The sequence below is a fragment of the Siphateles boraxobius genome, unplaced genomic scaffold (assembly GCF_051911475.1).
Source record: "Siphateles boraxobius isolate OS27281-9 unplaced genomic scaffold, OSU_SipBor_1 1, whole genome shotgun sequence".
Classification (NCBI taxonomy): domain Eukaryota; kingdom Metazoa; phylum Chordata; class Actinopteri; order Cypriniformes; family Leuciscidae; genus Siphateles; species Siphateles boraxobius.
Window position 1 is genome coordinate 2475171 of NW_027508699.1, and position 25939 is coordinate 2501109.

Below are 25939 nucleotides of genomic sequence, written 5' to 3' on the forward strand. Positions count from 1 at the left end.
GCTGTGTGTCGGTGTGTGTGTTAGTCTTCTTGGTTACAGGTTAAGGAACCACTTGCATTATTGGAGATTGACTGAGTTGTTGTTCTGGACATGCTGGCGCCCAGCAACCCAAATCTGCGACCTGGAAGGTCATGACGTGCCTAACTTCAGCTGCATAATCGATGGAGATATGCTTCAGTCTATCTGTATATGTGTGGAAAATTACTGTGTTTATCTATTTCATAGCCAATGAGAATCATTCATCCTGTAAGCAATGACGTAGCTTAGACCTTGGAAATGGTATAACTGCTGTGATCTTTGTAACTGTAAGGGGGGCGGCCTACAAACTCCTGTGCGAGTTTTGAAGCTGACTTCTGCTGATGAAACTGCAAACTATCTTCAGTAAATATTTTCTTTAATTTTTTATAATTCTGACTCTGGGTCTTCATTCTTCATATCTGGTTCTGGGTCTTTAACTGTACACCCCTTACAGTTTGGTGGAGAATGCGGGCAATCATTCCGTGGTGACATCTCTGGCAAATCAACAAGCAAGGTAGTAAGCTTTTATTAATTGTTAGGGCTGTCTGACTGGAAGAGATTTTGAAGGAGAGCGGGAGAGCCTTCACTCCGATGAGGCGAGTGAAGGAGTAAGTAGCCTTCACTCCGATGAGGCGAGTGAAGGAGTAAGTTGTACTGCTGAGAGGATAAGAAGTCGCTGAGAGCGTCGTTAAGGATAACGGCAGCAGACAGCGCAAGCGAAGCGTGCTCTGTGTGGGCCCCGCTGGGCATTAATGGTGTAGCACCACCCCAGCAGAGTACGTCCCTGGACGGGAGGTCCAGTGGCACCGTAAACCTGCTCAATCTCTTCCATCTCAGATAGGGGATCCCCGAATTTAGTGAATCAGGCAGTTAGGGATACTAACAAAAATAGGGTTGTTTGCCAGGGATGCATCAGGAACGATCCCGAGAGAGAAAAAAAAGAAAAAAAAAGTTGTGACCCAAATTGGCATGGACCAGTATATGTAACTGTGATTTTGGAGTATACTCTGCAGTTTCATCACGGAGAAGCCAAGCTGTGTTGTTCAAAGATCGCCGCCTCCATTTCTGCAATGACTTCAGGTGAGTTTGAACTGTTATTAAGATATGCCAGACAAACTGAGTAACTTGATCAGTAACCTGAACAGTCCTGAAACTAATAGTGAGACAGAAAAGAGCGAACGCTGTAAGCAGCTGTGCTCTGAAGCCCTCACTTCAGAGAAATTTGCAGAAATTATTAAGTAAATGGTTGTCTTGATAAGTTTTGCTTCTGTTTGGAAATTTAAACAACAACTTGACTGGCTACAAACAAACAAAGAAACTGAAAAATTAAAATGTTTAGCCTTGTATTGCTTACGATGATTACAAAAAGCAAGTATATTAAATTATGGGTCGAAGATCATTTCCTTGGACAAGTGTGGCTAAAGTTAAACAGACACTTTGTGAAAACAACTTAGAATATTTTGCAGCTTATGAAAATTAATGTTCTGCCAATAATAATGATGAAGATTATGATTGGGCTATTATGATTAAATCAGCCACTGGTGGACTGTAAAAGAATACAGAGAACTGCTTATCAGCTCGGTTTGCATTCCTGTTTGGGACACACTGCTTCAAGGGTGTGCAGTAAGTTGGAGCCGAGAGTGTTTTAATGGTGGTCATCAGGACCATTTAATAAGTAACTGTAAATGCCCAGCGAGAAGGTGTTTAAAATGTGATAAAATGACAACACATTTTTGGTAATAATATTGGTTTGAAAGTAGATCAGTGTTTAAATGACGACAGTGACATTTTTCGTCTGAGAAATAAGAGATAAAAAGGTCAAAAGATTGAAGTCTTAAAGTGAATCCTTTTGAAGAAAATATCTATAATAGTAATTTCTATAATAGTAATTTTCATAAGTGATAAGCTATTTGTAGTGACATCTTTGATTAGGTTATTTTAGGACCAGTAACTTCTTTGTCTGATCTTAGTCCCCACCATGAAACGGGGGCGGGGCCGACGGAAATGTACACTGAATGTACGGTTGTGATGTAAATCCACTGAGTAGCTAGGTTGCTGCTTTTAAGACGGTTAATGGATTTAAGTGATTAAATACTGTTGTTATTAACCTGTCTCCCTGTGTTACAACTATTAGGCAGTCCAAATGGCCCTGGTGACTCTTGATTGTGTCTTTCCTGAGCTCCAGAGAACAACAGATTTTGTTGAAGAAAACGGTCAAAGATTCTGTGATGGGAAAAAGCGGTTACCAGTGGGCACGAGTGACCATCTCTATGACGGGTAAGACCTTCTTTGGCCAGACAGGGGGCAACCTTAGGCAGGGGGGGGTCACGTAAAGTCACTGGGCATCTCCTGAATGGAGGTGTGTTATGTGAGACAGGTATGAGAGTTGAGCAGGAGCTGTGAGGCCAGCAGCGTCCTTATACCGTTAAGGGGAGATGAAGCGGTGACGAGTTACTGCAGTCTGCCCCAGAAACAAAGCTCCTCTATACCACTCCCCAGAAACCGCATTAGTTGTATGGCTTGTTTTTCATTGTGACAAGCGTCTGAAAATATGCCAGGGGGGACAACACCCTGATGGAGGTTGTAGATAAAGAGCTAACTGGAATGGGCTTTCGGGGTTCAGTCGGGGCCATGAAGTGATTCCCATTAGTTGTTGTGGAGACAGTAATACAACTTTTTGATGTCGGTTGCCTTATGGGCAAGGAAAATCATAGTGTTGATTTTGAACTAATATGTCTATAACATAGTTTTAACTCCTGAAGGTCGTTAGACATGGTGGTGGCTAAAGATGAAGACAGCTTTTGATTTAAGAAAAGTCTGGATAACAAAGGTGAATGGTCAAAGATTATTGTAACGAATTTAATATTACATTTTATATAAGTTACAGTCTTAGAAATTTATTAATAGTGAGAGAGACTGCTTGAGCGGAGGAAGGGATGGTAACTGTGTCTGTCTTTCTGTCATCGGCCTGCTAGAGCAAGCTGAAGCAAAATAATGATAATGAAACAAAACAACCCAGCTGACCTCGTTAAATTCTAATGAATAATGAACAGGCATGCTTTGAAACTGGTTAAGAGACCATGTAAAATTAGGTAGAAGCTACAGGAAAATGGGAAGTTTAAAATCTTATTTAAAATTTAAATCTTTTAGCAATAATATAAAGAAAAATGAACATTGAAAATGAACAGTTAACATATGTGTATCTAGTATGAGTGCGTGTGATGGTGACAGCACTTTATGTCTTGTATGTATTAGTTTGGGGTACTATTATTTCCTGATTTTGAGGATATTGTGTCATTAACCTCTGGAATTAGTGTTTTATCATTACAGATGGGTTAAGTGAAATGACCAACTTTAAAAAAGTTGATAATTCTAAGTCAATCTGATGAAAAGACAATGCAGAACATGGGACGAGCTTTCATTGGAGTGGTTCTCCAGCTCTGTCTGCTATTGGTAATTATGAATGCTTTTGTCATTTATGATATTGAACTGAATTACTCTCTGGATTAGTATTTTATATAAATTGGAATTGTAAAGAAGATTGCCGTCCATTCTGGGGTAAAACTCTTGTCTAAATTCAACTGAGGGTCTAAATTTAAATAGACAACTAGGTGGGATCATAAGGATAAACGTAGGAAAAAAATATATATATATATATATATAGACTTGACGGCAGAGAGACAAAGTGACACATTGGCTAAGTCACTATCCAAATTATCCAGAGTGAGCTCCCTCATTTTTATTGAAAGGCCGGAGGGCGAACAAAGGAGGAGTGAATATAACTTCTAAAAAGAAAAGGTTGTATTTCTCAATCCATTAAATGTATGTATGACATTAGATGTCTAAGAAAACTACAATTTAATAAAGGTAAAAAGAGAAAGCAGCTATATGGCTGTGGGCTGGGATCTGAGTAACATAATATTTTGGTTTCTGTAAAACTGTAAAGATAAGTGGAACTGAGACAAATACTGTGAGAAGTAGTTATAATGAAAAATAAAGTTGAAGTTAATGATAAGAAAACAAGAGTATTGAAGAATTAATAAAATACCATGATTTCCCTAACGAGGGAACTTTAAGTGTCACTAGGCTGACAGTGGTGAGAGACTCGGATGCAGAAGGAACTGGCATATAGGGCAAGATGGAAGAAATATAGTAGAAAAAAAAATGTATGTTATGAAAATACAATTTCTGATAGAATTTATGGAAGTCAAATTAAGTTTAAATGGTATGGAAAAGTGAGTTTCAAAATAAAAACAATAAGACGTATGATTGACAGGGATTCAAGTGATATAAGGATAAGGAATGGACAAAAGCTTTATTAAGCAGAATGGGGAACGATCCTATATTTTAGTGGTAAAATAATGACTGAAATGATGATGTGAATTTGTTTTATTTTATTTCTATTTTTGAAACAAACAAAAAAGGGTATAAGATGTTATACAATTAAAATGGTACATGCTATGCGACTGTAAACTGAAGGATGATTTCAGTAAAGACTTAAAGTGCTTACATCGATTATTATGGGCCTTAATTATTAATATTTTATTTGTTTGTTGTTTATTTTTAGTTAGACAACCATTGTGTTTTGAACCTAAAGGGTCTATAAAAGGGGTAGTGAAAATAATGGATTAACCATCCAACTTTGTTTATAATAAAAGGAATTGGAAATTATAAAAACTAGTGCATATATCCTGGTATTTATGATTAAATATGTACTTGTATTGTATCAGTTAATTTGATGATGAAACCAAATTAGCCAAGATGAATAATAGCTGTATAAGACATGGAAAGACAGCTATGTCCAAAGGTTCTGGAGATCAATATTGTAGTATGTGGGATATGTTGTTGATATTAAGTCATTGAAGGAAAAAGATATTGTTTGTTTTATAAAAATTGACCTGACAGAGGAGCATGGGTCAGAAACCTAACATTTTGAAGCAGCCTCTTTATGGATAGACCAGATGTGGTGTTTAGGACTCCACATTGGTCTAAAACGGGGGACTGAAGGGGGTGGATTGGAATCCACTGCTGCTTCAATCTATATGTAATGATTGATTATAATTAAGGTATTAATCAATATTTTTCCTTCTAAATATCAAATGAGTTGAATGACTTCTCTGGAGATTTTACTTTATTTATATAAGTTACCATTGTGATTACTGAAATGTTCTTTTCATGTATTCTTTAATGTCTGTATTTGATATCTGAATGCAGTGCTTGCTTATTTAACCCAGCTTCCAGAAATGAAATAGGGACTTGTTTTGTGTTTGAGAAAGGTCTTCAATGTGTTTAAACATATAGGGGTCATTGAAGCCAATAGTTTAAGGGACCATTTCTTTGTTAAAGCCTTTCTTTCCAGTTAGACTAAAGTTTAGCTATCTTTGAGAGAAAGAACGCATTATCTTGATGTTTTGAGAGGACTCTCCTGTTTATAGTGAGAGCCTGGCCAAATCCAACCTTGGAAAAGCTGTGTGTCGGTGTGTGTGTTAGTCTTCTTGGTTACAGGTTAAGGAACCACTGGCATTATTGGAGATTGACTGAGTTGTTGTTCTGGACATGCTGGCGCCCAGCAACCCAAATCTGCGACCTGGAAGGTCATGACGTGCCTAACTTCAGCTGCATAATCGATGGAGATATGCTTCAGTCTATCTGTATATGTGTGGAAAATTACTGTGTTTATCTATTTTATAGCCAATGAGAATCATTCATCCTGTAAGCAATGACGTAGCTTAGACCTTGGAAATGGTATAACTGCTGTGATCTTTGTAACTGTAAGGGGGGCGGCCTACGAACTCCTGTGCGAGTATTGAAGCTGACTTCTGCTGATGAAACTGCAAACTATCTTCAGTAAATATTTTCTTTAATTTTTTATAATTCTGACTCTGGGTCTTCATTCTTCATATCTGGTTCTGGGTCTTTAACTGTACACCCCTTACAGAACAAACCATCCTTGAATTTGTGGAACATCCACAGGCCACTGGGCCTTGTCTGGCATGCTTTTCCTTTGATCAGTAATATGCCTTCAAGGGGTTTCTAACGCTCGAACAACTACACTTTCGTATCTCGACGCCAGGTCGTGGTCCATCTTTGAGATGGGCTTCACTTCAAAGCATTTTAAATCGGTCTTAACTGAATTACCCGTGGCTCTTTTGCAGAAATGCTAAGCACAGGTATACTTGTTGTTCTGTAGAGTTTCTTTGAACAACTTTTCATTGACTTTTTGCAGCATCGGCTTAGAGCTAGCGCAACAAGCACGCCCTAGTAACAGCCTCCCTAGGTAGGGTTGGTGATGCCTTTTAGTTCAAAGTCAAGCCTACGGCATAGCCTATGTGCGGCGGTTTACATTTAGAGCCCGCCATTTCTGTTCCATGTGTTTTTCTCCAATTACACAGCCATTTTGGTTGTATGGACAAAACAAACGTATCAATGATGTTTTTCGTTGACTAGATTCATTTATAGTTCATGATTCTTTCCCATCTGTTTTGTGTGTAGTCTGCCTCTCTGCTTTCGTACGCAAAGCCTTCGTCGTAGGTCCAGTGCAAAAGCAAGAAGTGGCTTTTTCCCCTTAGGCCACTGGGCCTCTTGCGCACAGTGCTTTGTGTAATTTCAGCCTGAAAGGGCACATGCACGGGCAGGCAAGAATGATTCACTGACAGTCTGATGCACACAAAAACCCACCACTACAGCTATCCGAGGTTTGTCCGTACTATGCCAACTCAGATCTTGTGGTCATTATTGCTTTGAACAAACCATCCTTGAATTTGTGGAACATCCACAGGCCACTGGGCCTTGTCTGGCATGCTTTTCCTTTGATCAGTAATATGCCTTCAAGGGGTTTCTAACGCTCGAACAACTACACTTTCCTATCTCGACGCCAGGCCGTGGTCCGTCTTTGAGATGGGCTTCACTGAATTTGTGCTGCCCTCCCGAAAGACTTATTGTAGAAGAGGCTCGTTGGTCTAGGGGTATGAATCTCGCTTTGGGTGCGAGAGGTCCCAGGTTCAAATCCCGGACGAGCCCGGGGATTTCAGAACGAGCAGCAAGGTTGGATCCTTCCTTTTGCAGCACTTTGCCAAACTCAAAACTGTCATGTTTTTGAAATCCTTATTACTGCTTGTGTTCATCTGTACTACAACATTGCCAAGATTCAGCCAGATGACAAGCGCTTATTTCCTTGCACAGAACGTACTCAGAATCGCTGCCTGCCAGGGAGTGTGGCTCCCTAACGAAAAACGCTTTCTATTAAAACTAGTGCCTTCCCATTCTGTAAGAGGCCAGCATTCAGTGACTCTACAAGAGTACGCATGTAGCCAAATCTCTTGCCAGTCAGGCTCGTTGGTCTAGGGGTATGATTCTCACTTTGGGTGCGAGAGGTCCCAGGTTCAAATCCCGGACGAGCCCGGGGATTTCAGAACGTGCAGCAAGGTTGGATCCTTCCTTTTGCAGCACTTTGCCAAACTCAAAACTGTCATGTTTTTGAAATCCTTATTACTGCTTGTGTTCATCTGTACTACAACATTGCCAAGATTCAGCCAGATGACAAGCGCTTATTTCCTTGCACAGAACGTACTCAGAATCGCTGCCTGCCAGGGAGTGTGGCTCCCTAACGAAAAACGCTTTCTATTAAAACTAGTGCCTTCCCATTCTGTAAGAGGCCAGCATTCAGTGACTCTACAAGAGTACGCATGTAGCCAAATCTCTTGCCAGTCAGGCTCGTTGGTCTAGGGGTATGATTCTCACTTTGGGTGCGAGAGGTCCCGGGTTCAAATCCCGGACGAGCCCAGCAGTTTCAGATCATGCAGCCAGTCCGATGACAACCGTTTATTTCCTGCACAGAAAGTACTCTGAATCGCTGCCTGTCAGAGAGTGCAGTGTCCTAAGGACAAATGCTCTTATTAAAATAGTGTCTGCTCATTCTGTTTGAGGCCAGTGTTCGGTGACTGTACAAGTGTACGCAAGTAGCCACACCCAGCGTCCCGGGTTCAAATCCCGGACGAGCCTGGGGATTTCAGAATAGTCTGAAATCATTTTCTCTGACTATGTATGCAATTGCATGTGATACCACAGGAAATCTTCTTCATTTTTTTTCTTTTTTTAAGCTGGGTGATAAAACAAATTGTGCTCTTCCTGGTTTATGAAAGGCAGGGTTTTCCCTTAGAAGTTGACGGAGAAGAAAGCTCATTCTGACGGAGAAGAAAGCTCATTCAGAAGCTCAAGCCCGCTTGAATGAGTCCAGTCAGAAGCGAGACTTGCTGAAGTTCTCTCTGGAGCAGAGACTCAGTGAGTTGCCCAAAAATCACCCGAAGGGCAATCTGATTTTGGAGGAGTTAGTCATAGAATTAGTCATTAGAATTATTGCTTTGAACAAACCATCCTTGAATTTGTGGAACATCCACAGGCCACTGGGCCTAGTCTGGCATGCTTTTCCTTTGATCAGTAATATGCCTTCAAGGGGTTTCTAACGCTCGGACAACTACACTTTCCTATCTCGACGCCAGGCCGTGGTCCGTCTTTGAGATGGGCTTCACTGAATTTGTGCTGCCCTCCCGAAAGACTTATTGTAGAAGAGGCTCGTTGGTCTAGGGGTATGAATCTCGCTTTGGGTGCGAGAGGTCCCAGGTTCAAATCCCGGACGAGCCCGGGGATTTCAGAACGAGCAGCAAGGTTGGATCCTTCCTTTTGCAGCACTTTGCCAAACTCAAAACTGTCATGTTTTTGAAATCCTTATTACTGCTTGTGTTCATCTGTACTACAACATAGCCAAGATTCAGCCAGATGACAAGCGCTTATTTCCTTGCACAGAACGTACTCAGAATCGCTGCCTGCCAGGGAGTGTGGCTCCCTAACGAAAAACGCTTTCTATTAAAACTAGTGCCTTCCCATTCTGTAAGAGGCCAGCATTCAGTGACTCTACAAGAGTACGCATGTAGCCAAATCTCTTGCCAGTCAGGCTCGTTGGTCTAGGGGTATGATTCTCACTTTGGGTGCGAGAGGTCCCGGGTTCAAATCCCGGACGAGCCCAGCAGTTTCAGATCATGCAGCCAGTCCGATGACAACCGTTTATTTCCTGCACAGAAAGTACTCTGAATCGCTGCCTGTCAGAGAGTGCAGCTCCCTAAGGACAAATGCTCTTATTAAAATAGTGTCTGCTCATTCTGTTTGAGGCCAGTGTTCGGTGACTGTACAAGTGTACGCAAGTAGCCACACCCAGCGTCCCGGGTTCAAATCCCGGACGAGCCCGGGGATTTCAGAATAGTCTGAAATCATTTTCTCTGACTATGTATGCAATTGCATGTGATACCACAGGAAATCTTCTTCATTTTTTTTCTTTTTTTAAGCTGGGTGATAAAACAAATTGTGCTCTTCCTGGTTTATGAAAGGCAGGGTTTTCCCTTAGAAGTTGACGGAGAAGAAAGCTCATTCTGACGGAGAAGAAAGCTCATTCAGAAGCTCAAGCCCGCTTGAATGAGTCCAGTCAGAAGCGAGACTTGCTGAAGTTCTCTCTGGAGCAGAGACTCAGTGAGTTGCCCAAAAATCACCCGAAAGGGCAATCTGATTTTGGAGGAGTTAGTCATGTTGTCCTCCCCACCTCTCAGCCCCTGCCCAAGCATCATGTTTTCAACCACTTCATAGTCTGGCCATTTACTTTTCTTTATCAACCACTTCATAGTCCGGCCATTTACTGCAACCCACATAGTACTTGACGTCACGTTCTGCAGCATCAGAGGCTGATGCTTTGGCAAAATTGAACTTTTTTCGTAGGTCTGTAGATGCTGTAGTGGGATTCAAAGCATTTTAAATCGCTCTTAACTGAATTACCCGTGGCTCTTTTGCAGAAACGCTAAGCACAGGTATACTTGTTGTTCTGTAGAGTTTCTTTGAACAACTTTTCATTGACTTTTTGCAGCATCGGCTTAGAGCTAGCGCAACAAGCACGCCCTAGTAACAGCCTCCCTAGGTAGGAGGGTGATGCCTTTTAGTTCAAAGTCAAGCCTACGGCATAGCCTATTTGCGGCGGTTTACATTTAGAGCCCGCCATTTCTGTTCCATGTGTTTTTCTCCAATTGCACAGCCATTTTGGTTGTATGGACAAAACAAACGTATCAATGATGTTTTTCGTTGACTAGATTCATTTATAGTTCATGATTCTTTCCCATCTGTTTTGTGTGTAGTCTGCCTCTCTGCTTTCGTACGCAAAGCCTTCGTCGTAGGTCCAGTGCAAAAGCAAGAAGTGGCTTTTTCCCCTTAGGCCACTGGGCCTCTTGCGCACAGTGCTTTGTGTAATTTCAGCTTGAAAGGGCACATGCACGGGCAGGCAAGAATGATTCACTGACAGTCTGATGCACACAAAAACCCACCACTACAGCTATCCGAGGTTTGTCCGTACTATGCTAACTCAGATCTTGTGGTCATTATTGCTTTGAACAAACCATCCTTGAATTTGTGGAACATCCACAGGCCACTGGGCCTTGTCTGGCATGCTTTTCCTTTGATCAGTAATATGCCTTCAAGGGGTTTCTAACGCTCGAACAACTACACTTTCGTATCTCGACGCCAGGGCGTGGTCCGTCTTTGAGATGGGCTTCACTGAATTTGTGGCGCCCTCTTGAAAGACTTATTGTAGAAGAGGCTCGTTGGTCTAGGGGTATGATTCTCGCTTTGGGTGCGAGAGGTCCCGGGTTCAAATCCAGGACGAGCCCAGCAGTTTCAGAACAAGCAGCCAGTCTGATGACAAGCGTTTATTTCCTGCACAGAAAGTACTCTGAATCGCCGCCTGCCAGAGAGTGCAGCTCCCTAAGGACAAATGCTCTTATTAAAACTAGTGTCTGCTCATTCTGTTTGAGGCCAGTGTTCGGTGACTGTACAAGTGTATGCAAGTAGCCCCATCCAGCATCAGGCAGGCTCGTTGGTCAAGGGGTATGATTCTTGCTTCGGGTGCGAGAGGTCCCGGGTTCAAATCCCGGACGAGCCCTCTCACCTTTAGTATGAGTTCAAGGGTTTTCTGACTATGTATGCAATTGCATGTGATACCAGAGGAAATCTTCTTCATTTTTATTTTATTTTATTAAGCTGGGTGATAAAACAAATTGTGCTCTTCCTGGTTTATGAAAGGCATTGTTTTCCCTTAGAAGTTGACGGAGAAGAAAGCTCATTCTGACGGAGAAGAAAGCTCATTCAGAAGCTCAAGCCCGCTTGAATGAGTCCAGTCAGAAGCGAGACTTGCTGAAGTTCTCTCTGGAGAAGAGACTCAGTGAGATGCCCAAAAATCACCCGAAGGGCAATCTGATTTTGGAGGAGTTAGTCATGTTGTCCTCCCCACCTCTCAGCCCCTGCCCAAGCATCATGTTTTCAACCACTTCATAGTCTGGCCATTTACTTTTCTTTATCAACCACTTCATAGTCCGACCATTTACTGCAACCCACATAGGACTTGACGTCACGTTCTGTAGCATCGTTCTGTAGTTTCTGCAAAAGAGCCACGGGTAATTCAGTTAAGAGCGACTTTAAATGCTTTGAATCCCACTACAGCATCTACAGACCTTCGAAAAAAGTTCAATTTTCCCAAAGCATCAGCCTCTGATGCTACAGAACGTGACGTCAAGTACTATGTGGGTTGCAGTAAATGGTCGGACTATGAAGTGGTTGATAAAGAAAAGTAAATGGCCAGACTATGAAGTGGTTGAAAACATGATGCTTGGGCAGGGGCTGAGAGGTGGGGAGGACAACATGACTAACTCCTCCAAAATCAGATTGCCCTTTCGGGTGATTTTTGGGCAACTCACTGAGTCTCTGCTCCAGAGAGAACTTCAGCAAGTCTCGCTTCTGACTGGACTCATTCAAGCGGGCTTGAGCTTCTGAATGAGCTTTCTTCTCCGTCAGAATGAGCTTTCTTCTCTGTCAACTCTGAGCAACTCAAAAAAGTCGCTCTTAACTGAATTACCCGTGGCTCTTTTGCAGAAACGCTAAGCACAGGTATACTTGTTGTTCTGTGGAGTTTCTTTGAACAACTTTTCATTGACTTTTTGCAGCATCGGCTTAGAGCTAGCTCAACAAGCACGCCCTAGTAACAGCATCCCTAGGTAGAAGGCTGATGCCTTTTAGTTCAAAGTCAAGCCTACGGCATAGCCTATATGCGGCTGTTTACATTTAGAGCCCGCCATTTCTGTTCCATTCGTTTTTCTCCAATTACACAGCCATTTTGGTTGTATGGACAAAACAAACGTATCAATGATGTTTTTCGATGACTAGATTCATTTATAGTTCATGACTCTTTCCCACCTGTTTTGTGTGTAGTCTGCCCCTCTGCTTTCATACGCAAAGCCTTCGTCGTAGGTCCAGTGCAAAAGCAAGAAGTGGCTTTTTCTCCTTAGGCCACTCGGCCTCTTGCGCACAGTGCTTTGTGTAATTTCAGCCTGAAAGGGCACATGCACGGGCAGGCAAGAATGATTCACTGACAGTCTGATGCACACAAAAACCCACCACCACAGCTATCCAAAGTTTGTCTGTTCTATACTAACTCAGATCTTGTGGTCATTATTGCTTTGAACAAACCATCCTTGAATTTTGTGGAACATCCAACTTAACGATCCTTGTTGGTTGGATCCTTCCTTTTGTAGCACTGAGCCAAACTCAAAACTGTCATGTTTTTCAAACCCTTATTACTGCTTGTGTTCATCTATACTACAACATAGCCAAGATTCAGCCAGATGACAAGCACTTATTTCCTTGCGCAGAACATACTCAGAATCGCTGCCTGCCAGGGAGTGTGGCTCCCTAACGACAAACGCTTTCTATTAAAACTAGTGCCTTCCCCTTCTGTAAGAGGCCAGATTTCAGTGACTCTACAAGTGTGCGCAAGTAGCCGAACCTGTTGTCAGTCAGGCTCATTGGTCTAGGGGTATGATTCTCGCTTTGGGTGCGAGAGGTCCCGGGTCCGGACAAGCGCTTATTTCCTTTCACAGAACGTACTCAGAATCGCTGCCTGCCATGGAGTGTGGCTCCCTAACGACAAGCGCTTTCTATTAAAACTAGTTCCTTCCCATTCTGTAAGAGGCCAGCATTCAGTGACTCTACAAGTGTACGCACGTAGCCGAATCTGTTGTCAGTCAGGCTCATTGGTCTAGGGGTATGATTCTCGCTTTGGGTGCGAGAGGTCCCGGGTCTGGACAAGCGCTTATTTCCTTTCACAGAATGTACTCAGAATCGCTGCCTGCCATGGAGTGTGGCTCCCTAACGACAAGCGCTTTCTATTAAAACTAGTGCCTTCCCCTTCTGTAAGAGGCCAGATTTCAGTGACTCTACAAGTGTACGCACGTAGCCGAAACTGTTGTCAGTCAGGCTCTTTGGTCTAGGGGTATGATTCTCGCTTTGGGTGCAAGAGGTCCTGGGTTCAAATCACGGACGAGCCCGGTGATTTCAGAACAAGCAGCGAGAGCAGCAAGGTTGGATCCTTCTTGACGTAAACCTCCCCAGCGCCCCACAAATTCTCTTATGTAAATCTGTGGTGAAAAATGGAACTGCAGTGCTCTAACCAAACTTGGTTCTTTTATAATGTTCGGCATGCAGAGACATCAAGAATCAACATATGAATCCCAACAATGGTGACAATCAAGAAAGCTTTTTTGTGACTATTAGCTTGTTTTGTGACATTCAGGGGTGGTTTCCCGGACAGGGTTTAAATTAAGACAGGAGCAGACCTTAATCTAGAATAGTTAACCGTGACTTAAAAAATGGCTTTCTGTAGCACAGATTAAGTACAGATTAGTTACACCTGGACTATGGAGTCCTGAACTAAAATAAACCAGATTAATTTAAAACCAACTGTACTAATATGAATTAGCATGACAGAGGTTGCCTATAAAACATGGAATGAACCAAGTAAAGCTAAAAATTGCATGGAACTGAGAGAAGCAAATACAAGGAAAATAATGGCATCAGAAAAATACTGCAATCAAAAAAACTTTACTAAACAAGAGACATTTTTTTTCAAGCAAGCTACATAAACTGCACACATCAGCTATGGAATAAAATAAAAGAAATGTAAATACATTTTTTACAAACATTTTTGATCATATTTACCAGGGGTGCCATTAATATATATATATATATATATATATATATATATATATATATATATATATATATATATAAACTAGTAATATATGTGTCTTCTTTGAAACACACTGTTAATCTGAAGTTAAACCTGCCTCCTGGTAGGTTTAATTTAAGCCTCAAATAAACTGTGGACTAACTAAATCTAGGACTATTTAAAGCCATGACAGAGAAAGAGGATTTCTGTTAATCTGGTTTAAAGGGCCATTTAAGTCTAGGACTAGGTTTTATCTCTGTCCGGGAAACCGCCCCCCAGAGTTGATCTGAATTTTCGTTTAATTGTCACCATTGTTGAGATTCATATGCTGATTCTTGATGTCTGTGTGAGTATACATGACTTTGTCAAATTATTTTCTGCATAATGACTTCATAAAATCTTTCAGAGTATCACAGCAGAACAGATGTTTCTGCAGCAGGATTGGCATATAAAATAACCAATTTAGTATTTAAACAACTTAATCAGAGATTAGACTCTGGTATCAATGAATTGCTATAATAAACACATATCGGAAACATACAGTTAAATCAGCAAAAGAAAAACTTTAGTTAAAGAGTCAAGAGACTAACTAAACCATGATACTGGTTCCCTGGCACATGATCACCATAACGATGACCTCAAACTTTATTATTTTCAATAAAACATCAACATCTAAACCTCTGTTAATTCTCAATAAATACCTTAGTACGAGAGAAATAAAGTCTGGATTGTAATAAGTGAAAATGCTGAGATCTTGAGAGATCTGGTACCAACATTGAGAATAAGTACCAACACTAAAACCTATTCAGACCCAGTGCAGGGCCAGTTATAGGTTAGTAGCCTAATTAAAAATCCATGAACATGCAAATGCAAATGTGTGTGGAATTAATGAAATATTAAGCTATAATCTAAGCGTTCTGCTGACAAAAACAGTTTGGGAACCTCTGGTCTAATTGAAGCCGAGGAAAGGAGCGGGTTACAAAAGAACAAGCGCTCAGAGTTGTGTGTTGGTTGTAGACTGATAGAGAAAAGCCTGTCGATCGCCCCCTGGAGGAGAAAGACAGAATGACGAGGCTGAGCTGTCCTTTACTACACCGAAAGCAGACAGAAGCCAGAGAGAAAGCAACATGAAAGACAAATAAATGAAGCAATTGAATTGAAAAGGATAAAGGAAAAACCGTGGGAGCCGAGCCATGAAGTGTATTAGTGAATTGATAAAGCAAAAGCTTACAGCACCTGGTATTCCCAGGCGGTCTCCCATCCAAGTACTAACCAGGCCCAACCCTGCTTAGCTTCCGAGATCGGACGAGATCGGGCATGTTTTTTTTTTTTTTTTTTTTATAAAATACAATAAAAATAAATACAATAAAAAATACATATTTTCTTCTACATACAACTCTACATCACATATATTTCATTTACAATACATTATTTAAAAAACATCACTTCCCGGCAGCTTCCACATTAGGTCTTTAAGGACACAATAAACTTTTGGGGTAAAAATATCATAAAAAGCATCCAACATATTTTCACATTTAAAATACACATACAATCTTTCAATATACAATTCAGTTTTCCTTTTAAACATAGTCCAAACATCCAACACATTTTTTTCCTTTTTAGCCACAGTTCTTCTCTCCCATATTGTACTTTTCATTAACATTACACACAGATTTATAAAACTTTTGTTTTGACACTTCTTTTCCCAACCAAACATCACAACTCTGTTCCATTCCATTACATTTTCATCCCACTCCTCAGTCAACTCTTTAATTAAACATTTACATTTCCTTAAAAATTCCTCCAGTTCTTTACAGTATAAAAACATATGTAAAATCCACTCTTCCTTTTCCTGGCACACTTTACACAAAACGTTTTGCTCAATTCCTATTTTATTTAAAATTGCCTCAGTAAAAATCACTTTATGTCTTATAAAATATTCTAAACATCCCAATTTTGTTTCCACACACTTCCCCCTCATGTTTCTCCATATACACTCTTTTTTTAAATCTTTGAATTTGCAATTGGCTCTTTAAAAACATCATCTCTAAAAGAACAATAAATCATTTTCACAGTACATTCCTTAAAATCATTCACTTTCCCCCCCAATTTCACATAAATACATTTCTCTTTTAGCTCTCCTTCCATACATTCTATTATTTTAATCCACTCTTCGGGTATTGCACTTTTAATGATTTCATACTTATTTAAAATTTCTTGTTCACTGTAATCCTCTTTTGCCTCCTCCATTGCATCCACAATAAATTGTGTTGGTAAAAAACCTTCTTTGACTTCATATAAAATGTCTCTCATTCTTGTTATCCCCACTTCCATCCATTTCTTTAAAAATATTTCTTTGTCTTGTTTTAAAATGTTTTTGTTTAAGAACAGAGGTTGATTTAAAATGTTTTCTCTCCCATGTGGATCATATTCAACTTTGGCTAAAAATTTTCCCCAGGCACTCAAAATTTCTCTATAAAACTCTGGTAGTCTTTCCGTCATCCAAATCTTTGTTTTCATCCATAAAATTCCATCCCCCATATTAAAATTCCCACATTTGTTTAAAAAATATTTCATGGTCTTTTTCCACTCTGCTTTGCCCTCATCTTGTAGGTATTTCTTCACTATTTTAACTCTCAAACTATTTTTTCTCTGTTCCACATCTATTTACCCTAAACCCCCCTTGTCTACTGCCCCTAAAAGTGTGTTAAAAGCTATTCTTGCTGGTTTCCCCTCCCATAAAAAGTCGAGAAAACATTTCTTCAGCCTCTTTTCTGTCCACTATGGCATCTCCGACACATATAAAACATACCATAGCTTAGAAACCATTAAAACATTCAATATTAAAACCTTCCCTTTCAAGTTTAATGTTCTCAATTTCCAAAAATTTAACCTTCTCTCTATTTCTGTTACTAGTTGCTCCCACCTTTCATCTCTTACTTTCGTCTCATTTTTCCCCATTAAAATTCCCAAAATCCTTATTTCTTCCACTTCCTTGAAATTAAAACAATCCCTTAAAATCATAGCTTTACCAAATCTCATATACACCGTCTTATCTTCATTTACTTTACTCCCAGACTCTTTACAATATTCTTCTAAAACCTTCATAACTTCTTTAACGCTCTCCTTTCCTTTTACTATTATCGTTGTGTCATCGGCATATTGAAAAACCTTCCCTTCAGCCTTGTTTTCCTCAATTTCAATTCCAGTTATTTCTTCTTTTTGTTTTATAGCCAATCCCAACGGTTCCGATACAAGTGAATATAATAACGCTGAAAGTGGACACCCCTGTCTTATTGATCTTGTGATTTTAAAACATTCTGTTAAAACCCCATTACATTTTATTCTTGTTAAAGCACCCTTATATAAAATCTCAATCCATTTAATAAAATCTCCCCCAAAACCAAATTTCCTTAAAACATCAAATAAATACCCGTGTTCAACCCTATCAAAAGCTTTTTCAAAATCTAAACTAATTACGTATCCTTCTTCATTCTTTTCTTTCATGTACCATATTGTGTCTCTTATGCTCATTGTCGTGTCCGCTATATCTCTTCCTTTTACTCCGTACGCTTGATTTGTTTCGATTATACTTGGCATTACTTCCTTTAACTTGTTTGCTAAAACTTTCGCTAAAATCTTAAGATCTGTGTTTAGCATTGTGATCGGCCTGTAGTTTTTAAATCTACTTTTTCTCCTTTCCTTTTATATATCAGTTTTGTTATCCCCATCCCCATTCTTTCATTAACTTCTTCTTTTTCAAAAATTTCTCTAAAAACTCCCTTTAAAATCTTTGTTAAAATCTCTTTAAAACATATATAAAATTCACTTCCCAAACCATCTATTCCTGGACTTTTCTTTTTATTCAGCTGCTGTATTGCTCTTTCTATCTCTTCTTCTCTGACTTCTTGATCACATTCTTTTTTATCTTCCTCGCTAATTTTAGCTTTTATCTGATTCAACAATTCCCTTTTTTCGTTTTCTTTTACACCCCTTGTACTAAAAAGCTCTTCATAAAAATTCCTTATTTCTTCTAAAATGTTTTCATTCCCTTCTACAATTTCCCCATTTTTTCCTCTTATCTCTTTTATCGTTTCAGCTTTCCCTTTCTTTTTTTCCAAATCCAAAAAAAACTTGGTGCATTTTTCTCCCTCCACTGTATATTTAGCTTTGCTTCTTAACCTCGCCCCCTCATATTCTTTTTCCTCTATTTCTTTCAGTTTTCCCTCCATTTCCTTTATCTTTTGTATATCTTTATTTTCTTTATTCAATTCCACTTCCAAACTTTCCTTTATTTCTTTTTCTTTGTATCTTTTGCATTTGCGTATTATACTACAATACTTAATCGAGAATTTTTTAATTAAAAACTTTACGTTCTCCCACCATACTCTCTTATCTTCTTCATACATTTCATTTTCCTTTTCTTTTTCTATAATTTCTTTAACCTTTAAAACATAGTCTTCATTTTGTAACATTTTAGTATTTAAAACCCATATTCCTGGCCCTCTTTGCACTTTATTCCAGTCCATTTTAAAAAATAAAAACTTGTGATCGCTCAAACTTGTGTCTTCATACTTAATATTTTCGATAAAATTCTCCACATTCCTCGTACATAAAATAAAGTCAATTCTTGTTTTGCACACAAAACTCCCTACTATTTGTCTCCTTGAAAATTCTTTTTTCCTTTCATTTTCTTTCTCTCCACACATCTATCATATTATTTTCTGCCATTAATGCTTTTAATTCTTTTCTCCCTGTATCAGTTTTAAAAACCATTCCTTCTGCCATGTCATGTTTATTAAAAACCATGTTAAAATCCCCCATCATTATTATTTCCTTATACTTCTTTACAATACTTCTTAAAACATTAAAAAACTCTTTCTTTTCTTTATCTTCCGTTGGTGCATGTACATTTACTAAAATCAATTCTCTTCCTTCATGTATTGTCTCAACCACCATACATTTCCCCATCGTATCTTTGTATAGAATTTTACTTGATTTAAAAACATCATCCTTCATTAAAAAAGCCACTCCTCTTCCAAACCTCCCATCTCCATTATTGTATAAAATCCCTCCTTCCCATCTCTTTTTAAAATCATTCATCACATTTTCTCTCCAGTTTGTTTCTTGTAGCACAATAATATCTTCTCTTTTACATTTTTCTTTTACATTTTTTTAAATTTCGTTAAGTTCAAAAGTCCTCTCGCATTAAAAGTCACACAACTTAGTACCATTAAAAATAAAGAGAATAAATATCTAAAAACCATTATTCTTAGTCTTTCTCCTCCAGTTCCTTTAACACCTCAAACCTGTTTAAACACTCCATTAGTCCTTTTTTCAACACTTTTTTTCTTGCAGTTTCTATATTTGGCTTTACCTTTAGCAATCTTCTTCGTCCTTGTCCCCTCTCCACTTTTTTCTTCTCGTCCTCCTCCATCCTTATTTCTCCTTCGCTGTCTGTTTCTTTGTCTTGTTCTTTTCCTTTTTGTCCATGATTTGAAGATATGTCGTGTCAACTGCGTGTCCTCTTCACTTATCTGTTCATCATCCTTTTCATTCCCTCCTTCTCCTTCTTGTCTGTTGTTTGTTCCTTCCTCTGGTTCCTTTGGTTGTGATTCATCCTCTTCTTGTCTTTCCTCGTTGTTTCCTTCATGCACCTGTCTGTCCACCTGTACTTCCCTTCCTCCTACCTCTCCCTCCATCCAGCATTCACATTTATTTAAAATTTCTTGGCAATCCGGGCACCTGACGGCGTTACAATCTCGTGCAAAATGGCCCCTTTCCTCACATTTATAGCACTTGAAATCTGGGCAATCTTTCAGTAGATGTCCTGGGCTCATGCACAGCCGACAGGTCTTTACCTGGTGGCTGTGCATCACCCTAAAGTACTGTGGCCCTTCTGCTGTTTCCAGCTTTGTGCTATAAGGGAGTGATGCCACTTCTTTGGGGAACCTCACCTTCACAAACCTGGTGCCGTCTTCTACGTCAGTGCCCGGATAGCACCTTCTTTTGATTTTAGATATGGGGGTAACCCCCCATCCTTCCAATTTGTCCAAAATTTCATTATCCTCCAGGTAGACAGGTAGGTGCATGAATGAAACAACGTAATCTTTATTTTGCAGCTTCTTTACTTCACACTCCCTTTATTGTCAATCCATCGATTAAAACGTCGCACATTTCTTCCTGTTCTAGTGTCAGTTCATATTCCTTGCCTTGCCTGGGTCTTACAGCCAACACCTTTCCACTTCTAATTTGTTCCGAAATCGCTTTAATTATATCCTCCGCTCTCACTCCACTCACGTTCTCCGTACTTACGATCACTGTTGCCTCTTTTAAATATTTTCTTTCACCAAATCTTTTCCTTGCTTCTTGATCCTTTCCATTCCCAGTTCTTTGTCGATTCTCTAGTCCAGTGTCGTTTGCCTTCCGTGTTCCTCCCGCCAGTCCAGTGTCGTTTGCCATTCGTGTTCCTCCCGCCAGTCCAGTGTCGTTTGCCATTCGTGTTCCTCCTGCCAGTCCATTGTCAATTAACGTGCGTGTTCCTCCAACCAGTCCAGTGTCGTTTGCCGTTAATCCGTCCATAATTGCAACAAAAAAATAAAAAAACCACCCTCCAGCCAGCAAAAGCTACTGTTAGGTGGTTTGAAAAGCAAAATAAAACGAAAAAAAAACTAACTTAAAGTAAACAAAAAACTTGAAAAACAAAACACAATAGAAAAACAAAAATGGGGGAGAGCCTTCCTCTCCAACTGCAGCCAACTCACTTCCTGGATCGTACAAACTAGATCGGGCGTGACCAAGGTGGTATGGCCGTAAGCGAGAGTCTCAGCCGATAGAGGGATATTTAAAGAAGGCACACGAGTCTCGGCCCGCATTCACACACACTGCAGCTGCAAGACAAACAGCATCCACAAAGCGTTTTCATGTCTTTATACAGCTGCTCAAAATATTTTTTCTGCCACATCTTTTCCTTCCCTTCACCTCTCTATTAATGTGCTTGGACACAGAGCTCTGTGAACAGCCAGCCTCTTTAGCAATGATCTTTTGTGTCTTGCTCTCCTTGTACAATATGTCAATGGTCGTCTTTTGGACAGCTGTCAAGTCAGCAGTCTTCCCCATGATTGTGTAGCCTACAGAACTAGACCGAGAGACCATTTAAAGGAATTTGCAGGTGTTTTGAGTTAATTAGCTGATTAGAGTGTGGCACCAGGTGTCTTCAATATTGAACCTTTTCACAATATTCTAATTTTCAGAGATATTGATTTTGGGGTTTTCATTAGTTGTCAGTTATAATCATCAAAATTAAAAAGAATGAACCTTAAATATATCAGTCTGTGTGTAATGAATGAATATAATATCCAAATTTCACTTTTTGAATGGGATTACTGAAATAAATCAACTTTTTGATGATATTCTAATTATATGACCAGCCCCTGTGTATGTATGTATATATATATATATATATATATATATATATATATGTGTGTGTGTGTGTGTGTGTGTCTTTTAACTAGTATGTACTTAAAGTACAATGTACTTATTGTGTTCATGTTGTATTGCAAAACACTTTTGGTGCTATTGAGGTGGGAAACGGATAGGACAGGTTTGTTGGTAATGGTATGGGTATGTTGGTATGTTTAAGGGTGGGTTAAGGTTTCAGGTTTAACAACCAAATTGTCAACCACCCAGATAAGGTCCTTACTGCTGTTCAGTTTCTACTAAAAGACAGAAAAGCCTCAGGGAAGGGTCAACAGTGTAATTGTAGATGTAATTACAGAAATGAATTACAGCTGTAATTGCATGCAGGGATTTTTTTTTAAAATATAAGTACAATGTAAACCTGTATGCTCAAGTGCATCAAATTATTACTTATATATTAATCAATATATTAATTTATATGTTAGTACATAGAGTAGCAAATTAGATCTAAAGAAATATTAACAGTCAATCGTAACTTGTTATAATTGATTATGAATATTTGGATCAGTTAATAGAATTAACTTAATTTAGTAAAATTGATTGTGAATATTTGGATCAGTTAATAGAATGAACTTAATTTAGTAAAATTAATATTACATCAATCAACCAGTTCGTCCCATGAACACTCAGTGTTAATTGTTTATTAATCCTAAGAAAATTTCATTTCTGGGGAAGGGAAATGTCTTACTTACTGTACAGTACTACTAAGAGCCTGTAGTCAAAATCTAAATCGTAAAATAAACTTTGTTGCAAGCAGAGAATCAGAACCAAATACATATTGTGCACAAGTTTTATCTACTTATTTTTAGTTTTAACTAAATCACGAACACATAACTAACATACAAACAATTACACATACATGGGTAGATGGTAAGTGACAGAATGAAACTGGAAATGAAATGAAGCTACGGAAAAGATTCATTGAACATGAAAAGAACCATCAGCTTTTTATTTTCGGAGCACTCATTAAATGTATACTTGCATGGCCTTTGCAGTGAAAGCCTTTCTTGAAGTTCCTGAAAAAGGATCTTGATGGTTCCATGAGTGTCAAACGTTTAAGTTGCAATCGTTTTCTTCTCCGTTGGATGAAGAAGATATGATGAACTTGCATGGTTAGTTCGACTCTGTTCTGGTTGAAAGTTCTCTCTCTCCATGAGCACATGGCTGGTTGTGAGTCAAGGCCTGCTGCCCTTGGGCTTGCTGAGGACAGGACAGCACAGCACCCCAAATGTACCGAGAAAGCCAAGAGAGAGAAGGGCTTATGTAGAGGTCATTTGAAGCCTGATAAAGGTCCCAACTTTCAGGGTTGGCTCAACCGACAAGAAAGGGGGAATTTCTAAGCCGGAGATTCCTCTGTTGGGAGGATTTATGACGCTATTTCAAGTGTGGTTAGACATATGCCTTGCCATTTGTGTCCATTTATACTCAGATAGATATAACAAACACACTGCATTCTAAGAGAAGGTGATGTACACTAAAGTGTGAGTCATTAAATGAGGATTAATTAGATAGGAGACACGATACAGGTGGGGTTACATTGACCGTGTATAATAAAATACACACTGTAGTATCAAAGACATAATAGTACACAAGACAGTAAATCATTCACGCAGTGTCTAGGGGTGCATGTTCATTTATAAAGCAGTTTGTCCATAGATTAGTGCAAAATCTGTTTAAGGGCTGTGGGTCTTTCCTATGGCCTCTGCTTTTTCCACGTGACCACATTTTTAACAGCAATAAAACCAACTTATCTGATCGTAGTCATGGTAACTAAGACCCTTCTTGCCCTTGTTGGGGGGATGGGACCATAGATCCCAAAGTGAGTTTTAAAGATTATTTGTTAAATATAACTGAATTTGTTAAATAAATCTGATTTGTCTCAGTCGTTACAATAGTAGTTAAAGACACCTAATATAAAGTAGTGGGAACTTTAACAACTCTGTCTACACAGAGACGGTGAACTTATGAAGATGGAGAATGGGACCGCTGTGTGCTCAGCGGCTGGCAGAATAAGAGTCCCGCTTACGGCTCGTCAGCCAAACAGAAAAACTTATTGGCTGATGCGATTAAAAACAACAACGAAATATTGGCCGATACATCGGTTGACCACTAGTTATAACATCATATCTGAAAGGTAACAGAGTAACAAAATATAAACTTACCACTGTGAGACATTCTGCTCAAGTTGGCTTGCAATATTGGTTCCAATCTAACTGCTTGATCATCCGCATTTTCAGAACCTTACTTGGCTCAAACTGATACGTTAATACTGATGACATTAACTGTGTTTAGAATAGCTTTAGAAGCCATTTCCAGCACACGCTTGAGGTTTTAGGCCAATCACAATGAACTTAGTCAGCTGGCAAATTAGAGCACTCTTTTCAGAAGCAGGGGCTTTGTAGAAATCAGTGCATTTCAGACAGACTGGAAATAGACGTACTGCAATAATGTACCGTATGTGAAAAATTTGTTTTTTGAGCATTAAAGCATGTTAACCTATTCTATTACAAGCAGTAAAAAAAATCATTTTACTTTAACTTTTAAAAATAGCATCCTATTAACCCTTTGAACTGTTGTATAAAATCAATATCAACAATTCAATAATTACAGTCATGCTGATATTCGGGAAAACAGCATTCTTGTTTGTGTGATAGCATCATAGAGAAATATAAGCCAAAAACTCATATGGGGCATTTTTTTGCACCCATATCTTGAATTTGGGGGGCATTTGAACTGTTTTCTAGGACTCATGGAGTGCTTTGCAAAGTGAGTGACATACTCAATAATGTCAGCTTCCACATTGTTAAAACAACAATTACCATATTATTGTCGAAGATACATTTCACTCACTCAATGGTTACAATAAATTTTTATAGCTCTTTTTGTATCCAGTGTGAGACACAGCGGTCTCATTTAGAGTTTAAAATTAATTTAATTTATTCATTGGATAAAGTTGAAGTGGAATTAATTGTATGAAGTAATGTATTGTATCACTTTTTTCCAGATCTGGTCCTCCATACTACATAGCAATGAGCTGTGACGTTGTAAATATGGAGTTTATTAAAGAGGAGAATGACGATGTGAGAAAAATGCGAAGTGAAATGTGAAGATACAGAGGAACAAATAGGTTGGTGTCCATTTTTGATTCTTCATTAATGACTACTGAAAAACATTGTATGTAACTGAATGTAACAAATTTTCTGACTGATTAATAGAATCATAGGCTGATGTTACATACCTATAGAAGCAAAAATTGGCATAGTTGTTATCAATAATGCAAGGACAAATAGAAGTGACATTTAAACTTCACATGTAATTAAATTATATTTTCATTTTAGACGTGATGAACATGCAAGAGAAAAGTGAAGAATTTAATAAAATGGAGAAGAAACGTCAGTATCAGAAACTTCATGATTTTTTCTGGAGGAAAAAATGGACAAGAACTATTTCAAAGAAAAGAAGCCAAAAAGTATTTTACCTGCCCTCAATGTGGAAAGAGCATCACAACTAAACAAAGCCTCAAGGATCACATAAGAGTTCACACTGGAGAGAAACCTTTCACGTGCCTTCAATGTGGGAAGAGTTTCAAATATAAAACAACCATTCGGATTCACAAAAGACTTCACACTGGTGAGAAGCCATTCACATGCCCTCAGTGTGGCAAGAGTTTCTCACAGAAAGGATCCTTTCAGAGACACGTAAGAATTCACACCGAAGAGAAGCCATTCACATGGTATCTGTGTGGAAAGTGTTTCAAATGGTCATATAGTCTCAGAGTTCATAAGCTCATTCACTCCGGAGAAAAACCATTTGATTGTGATAAGTGCGATAAGAAGTTTGTTAAGGAATCAGATTTAAAGGGCCATATAAGAGTTCACACAAAAGATAAGCCTTAGTTGTGTTCTATTTGTGGAAAGACGTTTTCATGGAGGGGCCGTTTTAAAGACCATCAGAAAATACACGCTGGTGTGAAAGAGTATTTATGCTCTGATTGTGGTAAAGCTTTTACTACAGCCACTGAGTTAAAAGTGCACCAAAGGATAGACACTGGAGAACGACCTTACAAGTGTTCATACTGTGGAAAGAGTTTCAAACAGTTAGGAGCTCTGCAAGGACACGAGAGAATTCACACTGGAGAGAAGCCGTATCAATGCCATCAATGTGGCAAGAGATTCAGTCATTCCAGAAGTGCAAAGATTCACAGTAAGAATTATTGCCCAAAATTAAAAGGAATGTCTGTACAATTGGAGATACAAGACCATAAGAGCACAGATGTTGATAAATGCTGAATTATTGTCCTTGTTCTACTTTATCTTGTTATTTGTGATGTTTCATTCACTTGCATTACTGTAA

At 39.1% G+C, this 25939-nt stretch overlaps 7 non-coding genes and 1 pseudogene across 8 annotated transcripts; all 8 read left to right on the forward strand.

Annotated features, from left to right (window-relative positions):
• Positions 1-6966: 6966 nt before the first annotated feature.
• On the forward strand, positions 6967-7038 carry trnap-ugg (transfer RNA proline (anticodon UGG)). The gene has a single exon. It is a non-coding gene; the product is annotated as a tRNA-Pro (tRNA).
• Positions 7039-7347: 309 nt separating this feature from the next.
• trnap-ugg (transfer RNA proline (anticodon UGG)) lies at positions 7348-7419 on the forward strand. The gene has a single exon. It is a non-coding gene; the product is annotated as a tRNA-Pro (tRNA).
• A 309-nt stretch (positions 7420-7728) lies between these two features.
• trnap-ugg (transfer RNA proline (anticodon UGG)) lies at positions 7729-7800 on the forward strand. The gene has a single exon. It is a non-coding gene; the product is annotated as a tRNA-Pro (tRNA).
• Positions 7801-8586: 786 nt separating this feature from the next.
• trnap-ugg (transfer RNA proline (anticodon UGG)) lies at positions 8587-8658 on the forward strand. Its single transcript has one exon. It is a non-coding gene; the product is annotated as a tRNA-Pro (tRNA).
• A 309-nt stretch (positions 8659-8967) lies between these two features.
• On the forward strand, positions 8968-9039 carry trnap-ugg (transfer RNA proline (anticodon UGG)). The gene has a single exon. It is a non-coding gene; the product is annotated as a tRNA-Pro (tRNA).
• Positions 9040-10646: 1607 nt separating this feature from the next.
• Positions 10647-10718, forward strand: trnap-ugg (transfer RNA proline (anticodon UGG)). Its single transcript has one exon. It is a non-coding gene; the product is annotated as a tRNA-Pro (tRNA).
• Positions 10719-10918: 200 nt separating this feature from the next.
• trnap-cgg (transfer RNA proline (anticodon CGG)) lies at positions 10919-10990 on the forward strand. Its single transcript has one exon. It is a non-coding gene; the product is annotated as a tRNA-Pro (tRNA).
• Positions 10991-24594: 13604 nt separating this feature from the next.
• Positions 24595-25875, forward strand: LOC143744795 (uncharacterized; annotated as a pseudogene). Its single transcript, XR_013205921.1, has 2 exons — positions 24595-24713; positions 24925-25875. The product of XR_013205921.1 is annotated as an uncharacterized LOC143744795 (transcript).
• Positions 25876-25939: the final 64 nt, after the last annotated feature.